Source organism: Anabrus simplex, chromosome 6 (assembly GCF_040414725.1).
Source record: "Anabrus simplex isolate iqAnaSimp1 chromosome 6, ASM4041472v1, whole genome shotgun sequence".
NCBI lineage: Eukaryota > Metazoa > Arthropoda > Insecta > Orthoptera > Tettigoniidae > Anabrus > Anabrus simplex.
Genome location: NC_090270.1, coordinates 252596470 through 252615284, shown reverse-complemented (window position 1 = coordinate 252615284; position 18815 = coordinate 252596470). Strand labels below are relative to the sequence as shown.

At 39.6% G+C, this 18815-nt stretch overlaps 1 protein-coding gene across 2 annotated transcripts in view; it reads right to left on the bottom strand.

Annotated features, from left to right (window-relative positions):
- Imp (IGF-II mRNA-binding protein) overlaps positions 1-18815 on the bottom strand; it is a 424845-nt gene that overhangs the window by 257717 nt on the left and 148313 nt on the right. The window lies entirely within an intron of this gene.

Genomic DNA, 18815 nt, shown 5'->3' with positions numbered 1-18815 from the left:
TAACGGAGCAGCGATGGACGACAAACGTGTTCCTCACCAAGAGCAAGTAGAGGTGCTTGTGGAACAGCCAAGTAGGCCTATTTATTTATACATCCATAACAGGGTATATCCCCAATTACAATGGATGGTACAAAAAACATTCAATATATAAATGGTACCTATTGCAAAAGTTTATCGAGCTATATGAAACGCTGCCAGAATAAACGTAACAATACCCCACATGTTTCCACAACTGCTGTACTGGTGGAAACTGGTGACATTATAGCGGAAAACTTGAAAACTTCAAAATTCCTACCAGTTGCAAGATTCCGCAATGTCACCGCTAATCTTTCTGCCGCCGATAAACAGGCCCGCGTGCTTGTATTTAGCCTTATTAGAAAAGGCTCTACCATTCCTAGTAATTTCGCAAAAGTAGGTCTACCTCATTCATTCGGAGATAGTTCTGATAATCTTCTGCTTCGATATATTGTATTTCCCTCAACAACTTCATATGAGTAGTGGTTAGTGTGATTAGCTGCCACCCCCGGAAGCCCGGGTTCGATTCCTGGCTTTGCCACAAAATTTGAAAAGTGGTACGAAGGCTGGAACGGGCGTCCACTCAGCCTCGGGAGGTCAACTGAGTAGAGGTGGGTTCGATTCCCACCTCAGCCACCTCGGATGTGATTTTCCGTGGTTTTTCACTTCTCCTCCATGCAAATGGCGGGATGGTACCTAACTTAAGGCCACGGCCGCTTCCTTCCCTCGTCCTTATCTATCCCTTCCAATCTTCGCATCCCCCACCAAGGTCGCTGTTCAGCATAGCGGGCGAGGGCGCTGGGCGAGGTACTCGTCATCCTCCCCAATTGTATACCCCGACCCAATGTCTCACGCTCCAGGACACTGCCCATGAGGCGGTAGAGGTGGGATCCCTCGCTGAGTCCGAGGAAGAAACCAACCCTGGAGGGTAAACAGATTATAAGAAGAGTACGAAGAAAACTTCATATGAGAATACTCTTCTTTTTTGTTTGCTAGGTGCTTTACGTCGCATCGACATAGATAGGTCTTATGGCGACGATGGGACAGGAAAGGGCAACGGGTGGGAAGGAAGCGGCCGTGGCCTTTAAGGTACAGCCCCAGCATTTGCCTGGTGTGAAAATGGGAAACCACGGAAAACCATCTTCTGGGCTGCCGACAGTGGGGTTCGAACCCACTATCTCCCGAATACTGGATAGTGGCCGCACTTAACCCTCTACTGCCCAATGTGACTTTGAAGTCACACATCATTCTGTACACATTTTCTACTGTTAGAATGCAATTGAGCCACTACTTCCCAGTGTAACTTTCAAGTTACAGTATGGCTGTGTGATTTTCAACTGTTTATAGTTTAATAGTTATATGCATAAGCCACCAGGAAGCGCCAAATGTATGGTTGGGAGCATTTCCCAGGCACATGGCGGATAGCTAGTTTTACAATTATCTTTTGTGTTATTACTAACAAATTATATGCATAAAAAATATAGAAACCAAAGGTAAGCATCTTGAATATTTTATGAGACTGTTATTTTATAAATTAGTCAATTTTCACATATCAGAACATTACTGCCCAGTGTGACCTGGAAGTCACAAACCTAATTTTTGAAAATCAAAAATGAAAATTCAATAAAAACTGCATTTATGTGTAGTTTACAACATATTTACTTAGTATATGGCAGAGAAATTTTTTTTAAAACACAACAAAATAATTTGGGCAGTAGAGACTGCAGCTATCGAGCTCGGTTCTTCTTGTTTACGTTTTGTGCAGAGTGCTAGTATGATAGCTACACATGCCCGTCCTTTACGATCCATTTTGATGGACTATTGCAATTTCAAGTTATAAATCTCATTCCGTAATGACGGTTATTGACTTTTTATTTGTACAGTGAGAATATCGCAATGATAAGCAAGCCCTGACCAAAATATTGACAGTAATAATGATCGTGTAAGGTCGCTACAATATTGATGCATACTGTTACTATTATTGACGCAGTATTACTGACCGTGTAGGGCCTGCTTTACATTTAAAAAGCCTAAAGTGCATTCGTGTCAAATATTATGTTCTACATGCTAGAAAGAAATTTGCAGCTGTACAAGTCGGTTCTATAGAAGAAACTGACACCGATTTAGCTGCTCATCACACTGAGGCAGACAATACGTACCTTCATATAGTTCGATGCTATGTTACACGTTCGACTTCCAACAGTGCCTGCCAACGCCATTTTTTAATAGTCAGCTGCTTTTTTATAAACTACCACTGTGGACATACAATTTGACCACGTACGAAACCAGTACGGCTACCGTAACTTGCTAGTGTAAATGTGGCATGAAGCAGGGGTACTCGTGCTGGGAATCACATTGCAACGTGTGTTTTCAAGGAACGTGTCGATTCCTTCAGAAGTTAAACAACTGACACTATACTCTTGATACGTGTAGGAGGTGGAACAAAAACTGCCACGTGGTTCCAATGTTCTTATTTGCCTTGCACGAAAATCCAAACCTGAAAATATTTGATCATAAATTCATGGTTAGTGGCCACAATCACTTAGAATGTGACGTACTCCATGGCCCGATCGAAAAACAAAAGAAGCAGCAAGTACCAATGACTGGTATCAACTGGTAGCCTACGCTCAGTTGGCAAAGAAAACCATGCAGTGTATTACATTTTATTAAATCATAATATCATAGGCTATTGAAATAAAAATATTTTGGTTTTGTACCTTTCATTATATCTTTACAGCCATCCTGAGTTTCCAAAAACGTGTTCAAAAATGTCATTATCAAAATGTTATTAGCAAAATGTTTGCACCCATACCAGACGCTAAAATACTCTACTTACCCGCAATTGTTCGCAATTTTATGCATTTCAAAAAAATACAAACACTTTAGTTGATACATACACAAATAAAGATATATATACATATATACAGAAGGACTAGAACATCTCCGCTCACTCAGAGGGGCTATCAGAACTAGACTGCTCTCTCGCTTTTCTTCCCCTCCTTTCAGGCCTCCAAAAGTGCTGTAAATTGTGGTAACACTCCCTGTGAACTGCACAGTTACAACCCGAGCACCAATAACAGGTCCTTCCCCTTTCTTTGTTGGTCCAAGATTATGCATAAACGTTCCAGCTTTCCAGGAAGTTTGTACATGTCACTCATTATCACTCATATGACTCAAGTCATTGTTTTATCCATCCTCAGAATTGGACTTGAACCTAAATTACTCGACATTTCCGCAAAATAACTGATAAACGCGTAGGTACAACAGAACTACACCGTAACGACGCAAGGCGCCATACTGCACTGCGCAGTTAAGGTAGCAGGCCTAGCGACTGAATTTGAAGACTGCGCCGTTGATTTAAACGGCAGTCTACCGCCTAGCAAGAAGAGTAAAAGGAGAGACTGTAATCTGCTGTTTAAATTGATATACTACTACATAGAGCACAGTTGTGTGTTACTACGCATAACGAGAGCGTGTCGAACGGCTGCAAAACAGTCGATGACCACAGCGACGTGCACAAAAAGGGCCATGTATCGTCGTTTAACCATTTGGGGGTTAAAGACTCATAACACCTTCGGAAGAAGATAAACAGGGAAATCGATTTAAGTGGCAGGTTGTTAAATGGTTTCGTTTTACGAAGGAGTACGGTGCAGTCTTTTCCAAAACGAGTCTCACTGAGGATGAGCCGTTTCAATCAATAAGCTTCATTCCTAGAGGGAAGGAAGATGTTCGACTGCAGCCTAAAAAATGTCATCGTGGCATACTACAAATTTCAGAAAACAAAAAGAAAGATATTGTCGATCTCCTCGCACTTATTCCGCATATATTCCATAACTTTAACAAAAATCTCAAATCAAACTTCAATTCCACAATGCGAATGCGCTAGCGACGGAGAAGGAAAATATCTTCGAAAAAGGGACTACGAAAGTTTGGCAAAAACGCTCGAACAGGGCTAAAATATTTATAATGAAGGGCAAATCCTCGAAATATAAACACTTTTCTAGAAAACCGTACGGCGACCTCCTCTTGTTAGTGAGCCCTTAACAAAGCATATCTATTCGCTAACTCGGCGGGAGCATGCGCTGTACCGTATTGCACGGTATATCGGCAGCTAATGCAGTTCTAGGAATAGTTAACATTCTAGAATGGCCACGGTTTTTATCATCAGCAGCAGCATAATGTTCTTATGATGTATAGTAACGATGAATTCAAAGACAAATTCAGACCACACAAGTATATTGTCAAGTAGCCCTATTTGGTTGGGGTTACAGGCAACAATTTGTTCACTGCAACAATTTTTTCCATTATCCCTCTTGATCAAATATTAACTAATACAATTTTATGCTAATGCATATTATCAAATTGTTATCGGTGACCATAAAAACACCTGTACTATTAATTAGCACGCATGTCCAATTAAGAATTTATCGTAGTACTGTAAGCCTATTTATTATATTGGCAGTGAGAGCTTTTATCGTGTGACTGCTTTCAATTAACAATACACTACAAGAAGATATTTGTTAATTACGCTGTATTTATCGCAGTGCTGTTGTCAACGTTTATATTTTGGCAATAACAAAATTAATACAGCATTATATGTTTATACGGCTCGGTCCAGAAATGTGCAAAAAAAATCCTCGAATTCTTCCGTCGTCAAACTGTACGAAACAAATCCGCGCCTGCAAGAACACCGAACTATTACCCAGAATCCCAAATTCTCCCAGCACGAACGCTCGAAATACGACGAATTACATGTGTGCATGCGCCCGACAGTCTGAGGTAATTTCAGTTTGCTGTACGAACAAATCTTAATTTATAAAAACAAAGCCGTCCGAGGGTTGCCATCCCGTGAACAGTTACGAAACTTTATCAACGAGCCAATAGTTAGCTAATACGCTCTGCAACGCATCGAAGAAACAGGTAGGTCTTACGGTGACGATCGGGTAGGAAAGGGCTAGGATCGGGAAGGAAGCGACCGTAGTCTTAATCAAGGTACAGCCCCAGCATTTACCTGGTGTGAAAAAAGATCAATCCCTAAGGATATTAAATTGAAGTTAAGGTCCGATACAATTAATACTGCCGGGCTGAGTGGTTTACACGGTTGAGGCGCTAGCCTTCTGACTCCTGGCTCAGTCCAGTGGTATTTGAAGGAGCTCAAATACGGCAGCCTCGTGTTGGTAGATTTACTGGCACGTAAAAGAGCTCATGCGGGACAAATTATCGGCACTTCGATGCCTCCGAAAATCGTTAACAATGTAGTTAATGGGACTTAAAAACACCAGTATTATTTACAAAAATAGTAATTCCTTCGAAAACATTTAACCTTATAAGACAAAATTCCAAATGAGATATATTTTTAAACCCTAGGTCAGGACGAATAGAAGTACATAGTGTGACGACTTCTGCTGTTTGATATGTTCCTACACGTGTTCCTTGTTTTGAAAGTAATATGTGACAAATTCGTAGGAAATATTTTACATGTAGTAATGATTTAATGACATTACTTCTGAAATTGGTTCGTCAGTGTCTTAACGAATATGTCAAACGGGTATGTGTGTATAGAGCTATTTCATTAATTCACCACAAAATCAAAGTTACAATTATCAGCTATAAGCTTAAAAAACACATGTCCGACTGTTAGTGTACATGCTGCGTAATATAACCACATTAAAACTCTGCAGGTACCCACATGATATTACGTACCGGTATGTCATACATATGTAATTCCTACATAACTACTTAAATTAAATTACATATTAACATACTCAAATTAATGAATCTTATCAGCACGTCACCCCATCAGTCAGTTAACTGGACACCTTGGACATTTTTTTATTTTTTTATTTTTTTGCTAGGGGCTTTACGTCGCACCGACACAGATAGGTCTTATGGCGACGATCCTTGGACATTTTCCGGGTATGTTTTGCGGTCGTACAAGCTTGCACTTCTTTCCGTACTTCTTTTGTTCGGAAATAAAATCGGCATCGTATGTAATGAAAAATAAATTTTGGTACCAAGTCCTGAGCATGTTCAGTACAGCACTCAAGTCTATAAGAAGCAGTAATTAAAGGTAAACCATCCAGGCATTCTTGAAATATTTCACCCCATTATGCTTCTTGTACACTAATATTTCTCACAACTTCCTCTACATGAGAAAACAATAATAATTCACTCGATGGATAAATAAGATAGTTGGATGCCTTAAAATATTATTCTAGACTTGTTAGGTCCTCCTCTGTATTGTTTTGCATAGAACCAATACATGCTGTACAGGCTATCACTTCGCTTGCAGGTTTAACAATATACGCACAGAACTGATGAATGACAATTTTTGAACTGGTGATAGGAGCTATTTGTTCCATCTTCCCAACTTGATAATGGTGGACCGAGCTAGTTGGCCGTGCGGTTAGGGGAACGCAGCTGTGAGTTTGCATCCGGGAGATAGCGGGTTCGAATCCCACGGTCGGCAGCCCTGAAGATGGTTTTCCGTGGTTTCCCATTTTCACACCAGGCAAATTCTGGGGCTGTACCTTAAGGCCACGGCTGCTTCCTTCCAACTCCTAGGCCTTTCCTATCCTGTCGTTGCTATAAGACCTATTTGTGTCGGTGCGACGTAAAGCAACTAGCAAAAATAAAAAATAAAAAAAATAATGGCGGCTGATCAAAGGTAAGCGTGCTGTAATTTTTTTCGTGAGCTGTACTTATGATTTTGGCATCCTCTTTGACTACCAGCTTTTGTCATGGCTCTAATCAGACAAATTATGTTAAGGGTACTATCACTTTAAGGCAGATGTTGACGTGGGATAGCCTTCGACCACTTTAACAGAGTGGGAACTTTTGGGCGTGAAACAAAAATGACGCTTATCATTCGAATGTTTATTGTAACCCGAATTACAACCCGGGACATTGCAAGTTGTAGGCATATTTACATGCGGTAGGAAATTGAAGCATATGTCAAAGTATACGTCCTACTTCTCAAATGCATAATCTTTTTCACTTTTCGGTTCATGAAAAGTTAATGCCAGCTATTTTGCATTTATACAACTCGAGAATGTATAAAACTACTGAACAAGGCCACAAACTGTTTGCACACTTCCACAGTAAGCCGACGAAAAGCGCGCGTACTCGGCCCTTTTACCGACAGCAGCGCTGTAGGTGGAGGAAAACATGTACACCGTGTCTGTTAACATGTGATTCAGGGGGAGTCGTCACACTATTCATTTCTATTCGTCCTGCCTAGATGTAATAATAGCAAATAATATTTTAATACCCTCCTTTCGTAAGGGATTAAATTAGGTTAACTCCGAAAACTAAATTATTCATTCCACAAACAGTTTGACGAACTTAGTTGTAATTTTACAAGAATGTTATCCTTTTATGTCTTAGGTTTCAAATTTGATATACTTCAAAATGTTTTAATAATAATAATAATAATAATAATAATAATAATAATGTTTGTCCAACCCTTATCCCGTTTCCCTACGGGGTCGGGTATGAGCAAGGCCGCACTAGATAGACAGGCCACAAGGCTCGGACCGTGACGTCACGCTAGTGGCTGGGGTTCATCATGGCAGTGTAGGGCCCGCTCTCACTTTCACCATGATATTGTTCATTTATTCAACCTTAACGATAAAATTGAACACTCCTTCAATTGTGGCTTTACTTAGGCTTGTATACTACACGAGTTTTATGCGGGGAGAAAACTGGAAGGGCAGTACATGTACATTTCTTTATGTAAAATTATGATGACATCTGTCACTTGTAACTCAACACGTTATCTTTAAAAGATTAGAACACATAATACGTATACAAAAAGGTTTAATGTTACTAGGAAAATGCATGATGGCAATTCACAACAAAAGTCTGAAACCTTTCTTAGAAATTAAGCTGCAACTTAAAACTTACCTAAGAATTCCTAAGGTTTCAGTTTGTACATTTTTATTTTCCTGAGGATTTCTTCTTCTCAGCGATGAGTTTCCCACGGTAACTTTTCTATTGTTATTCAATAATATATTACAAAAGATGTATATACATCTGTCAACGAAATGTTTAAAACTATTTATTTAATCACAGCATGTTTAAACATTTTCGTTTTCCAGAACATTGTTGACAAGCGAAGTCAGAATTTTTCTCTGAGAATCCTCATGTAAAAACATTAGTATACAGGTTTACATTTTGTAGCTCTAAAAGAGTCTGGTACACCTTTTTATACAGGGCAGGAGCAAGCCAAGGCCGCACTAGATAGACTCAGACATTTTTTTGTCTGACTCAGAGTTGTCAAAGTCAGGATAAGTTGTCAGCTTGATTAAGCCAGTTATTTATTAAGATTTTAAATAAATGACCAGTATCAAACAATTTTGTGTGTGTGTGTGTGTGTGTTTCGTCAAATGGATTTTGAAAAGTGGTTTGTAAATTGCTTTTGCACAGCTTTTCAAACATTTTCCTGTTATTATTAGAAATTATGCATGCTACCTTATAAGCTATAGGACTATCTGTTAATACTTTAAAGACTTGCAAAGTTAGTTCTTCTAAGAAATGTCATATTAGGTTCTTACATGGAAACAAATCAACGTCTTTATTTTTTTAAAGACTGGATGACAACATAAAAGTTTGTGCAGTTGTAGCTAATGTAGTGTTATTTTCTCCGCTTTTACTACTAAAAGCAACTCCCTCTACCTTTCCTCCTAGCGGGCGATCTGGCCGTGCGGCTGTGAACGTGCATCGGGAGATAGTGGGTTCGAATCCCACTGTCGGCAGCCCTGAAGAAGGTTTTCCGTAGTTTCCCCATTTTCACACCAGGCAAATGCTGGGGCTGTACCTTAATTAAGGCCACGGCCGCTTCCCTCCAGCTGTTATGCCTCTCCTATCCCATCGTCGCCATAAGACCTATCTGTGTCGGTGCGACATAAAGCCACTAACAAAAACAAAAATAAAACCTTTCCTCCTTTATAGTTCAGCTCACGTTTTATGTAGACTCCATTCAACAAGTTACAAAATATGTCATGCTCCTTTAACAATTTTAGTTTCTTTTTTCAAGTAATTCCAATGTGAATCATCAATACCCGAATTTCCCGTGCCTAGTTTTGCAGTAAAAGACTGTGAATAACCAAGTGGGGCATTGTAAGAAACGTTGACTGTCTTATCTTCTTTTACGCCCCAGGAAATGCGAAAAATATTGAAGTGAACCATGTTATTAGAATACAGGAGTAAGATACTTTCTTTGCAAAGGCTATATTTAACTGTTCCTTAAAAAAATATAATTTATCAGTAATGATACACTCATTAACTTCACTTTCAATTTCATCCATTATTTTGTGTACAGATTCTATTTTATCGTGGACAGTCACTTTTGAGTTACGAGCAGGTCTAAACAGGAAGTTATAAATACTTTTCTAATTTGACCATTTTAATATCTTGCCCCCATCACCTAATGCACGTATATCAGGGTTATAACTCATGAAAATATCATGTTTAACGGATATAAAATCAAGAGCCTCGTTTAATGTTAAGGAAGTACCAATTTTCGGAATATTTTCCTCAGTCACATACATTTTGAAAATACAGACTTTGGCTGTTAAAGTTGACGGAAACTTTGTCCAAATCTAATTTGCGTTTAATACTGAAATTACCCTGAACGTCGTCGAAGTCCTTGATCCCGTCATATTCTTCCTCAGCTTTCTTTCTTTCTTTCCTTCCTCTTCCCGTTTTTCAATTTCTTCTTGTCTTTGAATAGGATTTTTGCTCGTTGTTGGAAGATTTTTTATACAGATAGGCAGGCACATTTTAAAACTTAGGAATAGCATCGTTTGAGAGTTTTAAATGGTTAGGTTTTGCAGTTAAAAGAGACTCATCAGGTCTTTTAACGGAATCGTCCCTAATTACGAAACTTCGTCGAAGTGTTTTATGCACACAACTGAGCTTGCTGAAGGGATGAATTCGGTTCGATGGATAGCTATGATCCACTTTTGTTTCCGAAACACGCCAATAGGAAATTTAAACACTGAAATATTAGGCAGTTTTGAACTGTAGTTTATTCTACAACCAGGTATACAACACGACGTGGCCATAATTCACAATGTTCACACACGTTTAAATCATTCAACACCATCGATAGCCTCACTGCTGCGAAGTTCAGATCAGCTTATAAGTCACTGGCGAGAAGTGAAGCGGCTGGCGACTAGTGTGACGTAGCGCCCGAAGTGGAGGGGGAGCCTTATGGCCTGTATATCTAGTTGGCCTTGGTATGAGGTGAGATGAATTGTTGCGGAGGGTTTTTATGACCGGATGCCCTTCCTGACGTCAACCTCATCAGAGGAGTTAATGAGATGAAATGAACGACGTGTTATATGATAGTAGGGAGAAGGTGAAACCCGGTGCCGGAACATAGCCTACTCCTGTCGAATAGCACGAAGGGGTCTGCTCAAGGCTTGTCCCCATCCGACGGACGAATAATAATAATAATAATAATAATAATAATAATAATAATAATAATAATAATAATAATAATAATAATAATAATAATAATAATAATACGTTAGACCTCCGCAAGAAAGCATGACAAGACAGGAATTCGCAGAAAACCACAGAGAAGTGGCATACCTTCATTAAAATACAGGAGACATCAAAGATTATAAGATCCCAAAAACGTCACTATGGTCAGATCAGACTGGCAGAAATCGAGCACGAGTTCAAGAAAAACAATACTCTGAACTTTCAACAGAACCTTCAAAGAAAACCTGACGAGTTGTATATTTTAAGCGACCGGATGGGATTATAGAAACAAATAAGGAAGAAAACTGTAATCATTTCAAAGATTTCTAAATTGCGAACTTCCTACTGACCAACTCACTTTTAAAACATCAGAACCAAATCCAAATTCAGAGCCTCCACTAATAGAAGAAGATGAACAAAAAATACACGAGTTAAAAAACAATAAAAGCTACAGGGGAAGATAGTAATAATAAGAATAATATTTGCTTTACGTCCCACTAACTACTTTTTAAAGTCTTCGAAGACGCCGAGGTGCCGGAATTTAGTCCCGCAGGAGTTCTTTAACGTGCCAGTAAATCTACCGACACGGGGCTGTCGTATTTGAGCACCTTCAAATACCACCGGGCTGAGCCAGGATCGAACCTGCCAAGTTGGGGTTAGAAGGCCAGCGCCTTAACCGTCTGAGCCACTCAGCCCGGCGGGGAAGATAGTATAATTGCCGAAATGTGTAAAGTAGGTGGCAGAAATCTCGCTCGGAAAACCCATAAAATTCTTACAGATATCTGGACCAGTGAATCAATTCCCGAAGACTGGAAGTGTGCAATAATTCCCCCGTTACATAAGAAAAGGGATAAAACTGATATTAACAACAGATCTATTTCTCCATTAGCAGCCTACAAAATTTTTCCAAATTCCTCCTCAAGAGGCCTGAAATACAAACACATCGTTTGATTGGAGAATATCGGACAGGGTTCAGGAAAGGCAGGTCGTGCGCAGAACATATTCTTAAGGCTTCGATCACATTGGAGGCACATTTGTGCAAGTAATTCGGTGGCAATGTGCTCACACTAAATGCAAGCAGGTGCAAGTTAATTGTTATAAAAAGGTCAGTCGAAATGGAGATGTCAGTCGATGAGGACATTGTTTTGGAAAATGGTTTTTTAAAGTTTTCATTTTTGGATGAGGAGGGAATCTGAGAAAAGTAGGTGAACGAGCATTTTTGGACAGAGAGGAAGATGGAGAGTATGCACGAATATTCAACGATTTGCTTAGACAGCCTGATGAAGTTTTTTGAATACTTCAGAATGATACCAGACACTTTACTGGACAAAATCACACCTAGAATAAGGAGGCAACGTTGAGGTAAGATTTATTAACTATTGACTTCAAAATATGCTTTTGATGAATTTACAAATGATATTCAATCTGCCAATATTAAAGATGTTGTAGGCCTTTCTCTCCCAAAAGAATTAATGTAACGCATTAATTATAACCTTTAAAAAAGTTCCGATTGAATATATTTTCAGTGAATAGTGTATGAAAATAACCTGGATATCAGGTTTGGATTATAAAACGCTCGTTTTTAAAATGCTTGGTCAAAACCTTTATTACATTAAATCAAGGAATGTAAGAAAATGTAAGAACGTAATATTTTGAATGTTAATGTTACACAATTAAGTAACGTTGAAAGTCATAATAATTTTAATTTAATTTATTTTAAACACTCCCCCCATATCCTGCGATCAACTGAGTGAGCTCTGGATTTTCGTATGGTTCTGCATTCGTATGATCTCCAATGCTGTTTACATCGGATTGCCCACTAGGTGACACCCCGCTTTCACAAGAGCCTGTAATTGTTGATGGTTGAGGACTATAGTTAAACACGACCACAGTGTTGTACCCCTCTTCTTGTAGAAACAAGTTCTCAATCTTCCGTCTTAGCGCAAGTTTCCTGTAACCTGGTATAGCTCTCAAAGAGGGCAAAAGTCTCATCAATAAATGGTAGTCAGCATCCTGAACTTCTTGACATTGTGTAGTCGCCTGTGAAGCTGACCTTCGTTTAAGATACTCTTCAACCTTTTTTTTCTTCTAACATAACCATTTTTTGCAACATCTGTTTTTTGAAATCTTTAGGCCGTTGTGGGGTTTCAGAAGTCCTTTTGGTTGGCGTAGGTGGTTTTTTATTTGTGTTTCCACCACCTGCAGGTGTAGGAGTTTCGGCTGCTCTTATGGGTATCGAAGGCTCCAAATTAGTTTCAGTAACTGTCATCTCCGTTTCACTATTTTCATACGCAGTGGTTGTATCTTGCGGGTCATCGTTGGTGGTATCCTCATTTTCAGAATGCCGTATCACATTTTTGGAGTTTTTGTACAAACCATGACCCATGCCTCCCGAGGTGTTTCGAGGAACAAACTGGTCTTTAAGGAAGGATAAATCGTCGAAGTGTGTCCGTGTACACGTTCAGTTATCACCTGCAGCCTGGTTAGTTCTGCTTAGTTGTTTTGTTTGTTCTTTTCGGTAATTTTCACGGAGGGCCCTCCCGTCACTACCTGCACAGAACAACAATACAAGATGAAATGAAATATGTTGCTAAGGTAATTCTCTAGTAAAAGTAAGTGTGATGAAGGTAGATAATTCACACACATATATATATTTGTTTTTCAGGTTCCTATCAACAGGGCTTGCATTTTGATCACTAGTGTTTTCCTTCTAATTGGCAAATAACACAATTAGTGGTATTGTGTACGAAGTTTGTGAAGCTGTTTCGGAATGTTATCAAGTTCACATGCCTGAGCCGACCAAAGAATCTCTTTTTTTTTTTTGCTAGGGGCTTTACGTCGCGCCGACACAGATAGGTCTTATGGCGACGATGGGATAGGAAAGGCCTAGGAGTTGGAAGGAAGCGGCCGTGGCCTTAGTTAAGGTACAGCCCCAGCATTTACCTGGTGTGAAAATGGGAAACCACGGAAAACCATTTTCAGGGCTGCCGATAGTGGGATTCGAACCTACTATCTCCCGGATGCAAGCTCACAGCCGCGCGCCTCTACGCGCACGGCCAACTCGCCCGGTCAAAGAATCTCTAGAATCAGTGGCAGCAGAGTTTGAGAATCTGGAAGTTTCCTAACTGCTTGTGCTACATTGATGGCAAACAGGTGCGCCTAAAATGTCCAGCACATTCTGGTTCACAGTTTTACAATTGTAAGGCATTTTTCTCAAATTATTCTACAAGGAGTTGCTGATGCTAAATGCAGGTTCATTTGTACTAATGTTGGTGGTCATGGCCGTCAAAGTGATGGCAGAGTCTTCCGAACGACGCCTCTGTACAAACAGTTAGAAGAAGCACGGCCGACTTGATGCGTCGCTCTAGCTAGCTCCTTACCGGCCTTGACAATCGGGTCCACACACTGTAATCGCACTAGTTGCACAACTCGACACGTGGCGCTGGCGGCCGACCTATTTGCGGTACAAATGCATACTTCTTTATGGAAAATATACTGACTTTGGTTGTCGATTTATCGTAATTTAGAGCTATGGAGAATATTACATGGGTTAATACTGTTAAAATGATTAATCTTAAAGGTTACTTTCGTTGATATTTGCCAAAATGATGTCTTGAAATGAAACTGCGGGGAGATGACTTAGTCCAGCTGACGTTCTGATATTGACTCTGATTGCCGATGTATCTTAATTTAGGGAATAAAATAGTATGTTACATTGACTAATATTGTTAAAATGATTAACCCTAAAGGCTACTTTCATTGATATGTGCCAAAACAACGTCGTGAAATGAAACTGCGGAGGATGGAGTAGTCCAACTGACGTTCCTAAATTATGAGGAATAATAGTAATCGTTTTTATTATCATGGCATTTAGATACATAGCAGAACTTACCACAATACTTTTGTCTTCTGATGTTAATATTGAGATTAAGAGTCATTGTTCAATTATAGTTTTAAAATTCTTCAAGCGCTGCTCTCAGGAAGGGGGCTGGACAAAACATAAGAGTCTTACTTTTTCCATATTCGTTGTATGCAGAACATAAATATTTTGACTCAAACATGTTTAAATGTTAATTTCTATATATATAATTTCAGATTACATTTCATTCATACCTTTCACTAGAATATTAAATACCGGGCAAGCTGGCCATGCTAAATTCAGAAAATAAATTTTACTTGAAATGCAGTAGAGTGGAACAAGTTGGCCGCGCGGCGTGGAGCTGTGAGCTTGCACCCGGGTAATAGTGGGTTCGAACCCCACTGTCGGCAGCTCTGGAGATGGTTTTCCGTGGTTTCCCATTTTCACATCAGGCTGTACCTCAATTAAGGCCACGGCCGATTCATTCCCACTGCTAGCCCTTTCCTATTGCATCGGCGTCATAAGACCTATCTGTGTCGGTGCGACGTAAAACAAATAGCGAAAGAAGAAGAAGAATTTTAAATAAAAATTCAGTGAGAGAAAAGTATTTTGAGCAAATAAAATGTAAACTGTTCTCTGCTCGATGATGATGATGCTTGTTGTCTAAAGGGGCCTAACGTCTAGGTCATCGGCCCCATTGCTCAGGTAACAACACTTCATACGCTGGCCTTACCGTCATAGCAGTAGTGATTCTTACTTGTCAATGTTTAAATGTTAAAGTTCAGATTATCTTGAACAAAAATGTGTTGTGTTGCTGTCATATGGCAAACACGACACCGCCTAAAAGATTATTCTATGAAAGAAAATTCATGAGTAAAAATACCTGATTAGCGTGATTAGTGGCCACTCACGGAGGCCCGGTTTCGATTCCTGGTACTGCCGTGAAATTTCAAAAGTGGTACGAAGGCTGGAACGGGGTCCACTCAGCCTTGGGAGGTCAACTGTGTAGAGGATGATATCGATTCCCACCTCAGACATCCTCGAAGTGGTTTTCCATAGTTTCCCAATTCTCCTCCAAGCAAATGCCGGGATGGTAACTAACTTAAGGCCACGGCTGCTTCCATCCCTCTTTCTTGGATATGCCTTCCAATCTTCCCATCCCCGACACAAGGCCCCTGTTCAGCATAGAAGTTGCGGCCGCCTGGGCGAGGTACTGGTCATCCTTCCCAGTTGTATCCCCCGACCCGCAGTCTCACGCTCCAGGATACTACCCTTGAGGCGGTAGAGGTGGGATCCCTCACTGAGTCCGAGAGAAAATCCAACGCTGGAGGGGTAAAGAGAGTAAGAAAAAAGAAAGAAAGAAAGAAAGAAAGAACGAAGGTAAATACCCGACATAGAAACGGAAAACTAAAACGAGAGTGTTACCTGCTTTTAGCCACTCCGTAGTTTTGTCCTGGTCTACAGAGAATTCGTGAAATGATACGTGTCCCTTTGCCTTTTTTCCTGTTCGGAATACAAAAAAGGCACACAGCAATATATATTCGAATATTTCCTAACACAGTTAAAGAAAAGCAAATCAACACACCATTAAAAAACGAACTAGCAAATAAATTAAAATCCTTGTTCAGGAAGAAGTTACAGCGAGAAATCACTTTGTTCTTGTTTCCATAAAATTTCTGCTCGAAGTACGGAAAGGTGCTCAAGAATGTCTCAAATTCCAAGATTTGTAAACACAATTTAAAAAATATAATCACCACACTACACAATAAAAAATAAACTCACTAGCGCATAACGATCAGATCTCATTATCAAGCCAACAAGCACCTCATTGCGAACACATTGCCAACATTTACGACAACAAAACCAAAAAAAAAAAAAAAACTGAAAATGCGGCAATTTGCGGTATACAGCTTCCTGTCAGTGGGTAGTAGGCCAGCGCTCCAGCGGCATTATGGTGAAACTTTCCAATTACAGCTTTATGCTGGGCTTCACAAGCGATTGTCAAGGCCGGTATAAGGAGCGCAGCGAGGTATCCAGTCGGCCGTGGAAGAAGGTACAATCATTCCGGAAGATAAACCACTTCCATTTTCAGACAATACACAAACAACCCGTATCATACATGTTCTTCTTGGAGACCAAGGTTACCACTTGAAAGATTATCTTTTAAAACCAAACAATCGCCAAACTGCTACTGAACACCAAACATTGTTGAACTACAAATTGTCATCTATACGTCGAGTTATTGAATGCGCCTTCGGTATTACAGTGACTAAATGGCGAGTACTCAAAACAGAAATACCGTGTGCGCCGGACAACGCGGACATGATTGTAAAATGTGTGTGCCTACTACACAACATTGTCATAGACAAAGAAGGTAATGAAGAAGTGAACAAATATCTAACAGACCATCCTGGAGGTAGGAAACATAAATATCTATCACCGGTAGATCAACGTAGGCACAACAGAGCAGCCAAAATAGCAATCGAGATTCGAGACGCATGGTTACTGAAATATTTCTTTTAACTTTTCACAGGTACAGTATGTATTATATTGTGAGTGAGGTCTTACTCTTCACAGAACTACTACTTAGCTACAGTAGATATATTCATCACACTTACTTTTACTAGAGAATTACCTTAGTAACGTATTTCATTTCATCTTGTATTATTGTTCTGTGCAGGTAGTGACGGGATGACGCTCTAGGTACAACCAGTGCGTATGAAAATAGTGAAACAGAGATGACAGTTATTGAAACCAATTTGGAACCTTCGATACCAATAACAACAGCCGAAACTCCTACACCTGCAAGTGCTGGAAACACAAATAAAAAAGGACTTCTGAAACCCCACAACGTCCTAAAGATTTCAAAAAACAAATGTTACGAAAAAATATATTATAGAAGAAAAAAAGGTTGAAGAGTATCTTAAACGAAGGTCAGCTTCACAGGCGACTACACAAAGTCAAGAAGTTCAGGATGCTGAATACCATTCTTTGATGAGCCATTTTTGCCCACTGAGAGCTATACCAGGTCACAGGAAACTTGCGCTAAGACGGAAGATTGAGGACTTGTTTCTACAAGAAGAGGGGTACAACACCGTGGTCGAGTTTAACTATAGTCCTCAACCACCAACAATTACAGGATCTTATGAAAGCGTGGTGTCACCTGGTGGGCAGTCAGATGTAAACAGTATTGGAGGTCATACGAATGCAGGACCATACGAAGATGCAGAGCTCACTCAGTTGATCGCAGGATATGGAGGAAGTGTTTAAAATAAATTAAATTAAAATTATTATGACTTTCAACGTTACTTAAGTATAACATTAAAATTCAAAACATTACGTTCTTACATTCCTTGATTTAATGTAATAAAGGTTTTGACCAAGCATTTTAAAAACGAGCGTTTTATAATCCAAACCTGATATCCAGGTTATTTTCATAAACTATTCACTGAAAATATATTCAATCGGAACTTTTTAAAGGTTATAATTAATGCGTTACATTAATTCTTTTGGGAGAGAAAGGCCTACAGCATCTTTAATATTGGCAGATTGAATATCATTTGTAAATTCATCAAAAGCATATTTTGAAGTCAATAGTTAATAAATCTTACCTCAACGTTGCCTCCTTATTCTAGGTGTGATTTTGTCCAGTAAAGTGTCTGGTATCATTCTGAAGTATTCAAAAAACGCATCAGGCTGTCTAAGCAAATCGCTGAATATTCGTGCATACTCTCCATCTTCCTCTCTGTCCAAAAAATACTCGTTCACCCACTATTCCCTGATTTCCTGTTCATCCAAAAATAAAAACTTTAAAACACCATTTTTCCAAAACAATGTCCTCATCGTCTGACATCTCTATTTCGACTGACCTGTTTATTATAATTAACTTGCACCTGCTTGCATTTAGTGTTGGGCACGTTGTTCACGCCAGCTTGCGCACGCGCGCGCCACCGAATTACTTACACAAACGTGCCTCCAATGTGATCGAAGCCTAACCTCGAGACCATCCTACAAATTCGTGAAAATAGGCAAGCGGTGATTACTTTTGTGGACTTCAAAAATGCGTAAGGCTATCGTCAGACCGATACTTTTCCGTGTACTGGAAGAATTCAAAATAGACTGGAAAAAGAGAAAATTAATTATTCAAACACTAACAGGCACAACTTCCAAGGTTAAATACTTAAAGGAATTGTCTGAAACATTTGATGTTAAAACAGGAGTCCGACAAGGAGATGGGATGTCCCCTTTATTGTATAATCTTGTTTTGGAAAAAGTAATTATGACTTGGAAAAGGAAGTTACAGGAATAACCCTTGGCAGATTGCGAGAAAACAAAATTAATTTACAATGTTTGGCTTTCGCTGATGACTTAGCAGTGCTGTCCAATAACAGACAGGAAGCGATTGCATCCATCAAAAAACTCCATTAAATTGCATCCATAACAGGACTCC